Source organism: Pygoscelis adeliae, unplaced genomic scaffold, assembly GCF_000699105.1.
Source record: "Pygoscelis adeliae isolate BGI_AS28 unplaced genomic scaffold, ASM69910v1 Scaffold171, whole genome shotgun sequence".
NCBI lineage: Eukaryota > Metazoa > Chordata > Aves > Sphenisciformes > Spheniscidae > Pygoscelis > Pygoscelis adeliae.
The window spans coordinates 2,807,686-2,809,660 of NW_008824186.1; positions in this window are offsets into that span (position 1 = coordinate 2,807,686).

The following is a 1,975-nucleotide window of genomic DNA, read 5'->3' on the forward strand; positions in this document are numbered from 1 at the left end:
CTCGGGCTGGGGAAGGTCCGGTAGCCGAGAGGCGACCACTTCTCACCCCCCAAACTCAGGCTTTCCTTCCCAGCCCTGGGTGCCTCTGCTAAATCGGGGCGTCAGTGGGAGAGAGGGATACCCTAGAAAGGTCGTTCTTCCTCCGAAATAACACGCAACAAAATAACAGCGTAAAACCTAAAACACCGCTTACCTGTCCGCGAGCGTCTGCAAATATTCCTTGTGGTGCGTTAGCGGGAACGCTCCCTGTGATGCTTCACTACAATATACCGGTAAATGGACATTCTCCTTCAGTAATAAATCAAACACCATCTATCTCAGATCCTCCTCCCTAATTAGAGATGTTTATTGGAGATGGTGTTTATCCAGCTGTCATGCCGAGAAAAAGCTGTGACATAATTACCTCTGACCAGATAGTCTTTTATATGCATATCTCGCTGACATATAAAGCAATCGGTTTGCATTTACAATGACAAGATCAAATGTTGATTTTAGCCGATATAATAATATTTCTGGTGATTAAATTAATTGAAATTCAACTTTCTGGCTCTCCAAATTACGAATCTTGCGATTTAAACTTTTTGTTTTAGGAATTAAATGAGCGGCTCCGCCGAAAGGGTGGGCAGAGGGAAACGTACCCTCCAAACTTGCCGCAGTAAACCCAATACGCCAGCTGAAAGAAAAAGAGCCCTCGACCCCTCCGCCTAATAACAGGGGGGACGTGAATCCGAGGAGTTTCTCTGTCGCTTCCTCGTGGTTTGCCAAACTTAGGTTGTGCTGCTAATTCGGGAGGCCAAGAGAGCCCGAGGTGGGGGAGAGGCGAGAGCGGGACCCCCCCTTAACCGCGTTATTTTTAAGCCCCGCACCTCGGCGGGGCCAGCGCGACGCGATGCGGGTCCACTTGGTTTCGTGGCATTGGCAGCGCCTGCGGAACCATCTGCGTGGGGCTGCGAGCGAGCCCTGATAAGCTCCGAATTGCTCTGTAATTGAAAATATGTTTTTGGGAAAGGCTGGTTTTACAAATATCAAGGGTGTAGGCTTTTGATCCTTGCTGCTGCCTGTGTTCTCCAGTTGCTAATAAAACTCGCATTGAGCTCCTTAGTGGCTTGATTAACAGGCAGATTAACTGTTACTGGGGTTTTGAACAGCTTGTCCCAATCAATAGCATTTAAAAAGCCCGTCAGGATGCGCTGAGCTTCCACCCCCCCTTCCTTTCTGAAGGCTTTTCGAGCGGGTCCGGTTGCATGACGCTTTTCACATATATATAATCAAAGGCTTTCTCGCACAGAAAGATGTATATTCGTCTTCCAGTTTCAGAGCGACTTCGGCAGGGTCCGGAAAGCCTTTTTTTTTTTTTTATCCTGCCACACAAAGCTGTGCCTTATGCAAAAGGCCGACATAAAAAGAGGTTAAATCGATTCCAAACTTTTTGCAGATTGTTTATAAACTAGAAAAGCTCCACTTAACTCAGTGTCCTGTGCATTATAGGTTTCAAACACTGTCTCTACATATACAAATAGGCATTAAGTGTCCTGAAGGCAAAGCATTGTAGTCTAAGACGTCAGGATTTGTGTATCTCTTCAGTTTTAGACCGAACTGGACAAGAGGACTTTAAGCATTTTTCTGGGTATTAAAAAAGGTAGTTTGCAGCCCAGATATTAATACAAGGAGACGATACCGGAGTCTCTAACTCAGCACTTTCTGCTTTCAACACCTAACAAAATACGAAAGGGAAGCAAGCGCTGCTGCTTTACACAAATTAATACCCAGGCACGAGAGCATGTAAAAAAGTGAAAATTATTTTAATTAGTAAAAACAAAATCAAAAAAAAGCCTTGCCATATATAATAGTTACTTACCTTTTTTTTAAACCTTTTTTTATAATGCCCATTTTTTTCTTGTTGTTTGGAAGAGTTAAAAAAGGGGGGGGGGGAGAAAAAACAGATGCAGAAAAATGCTAGTTACAGTAATCCTGT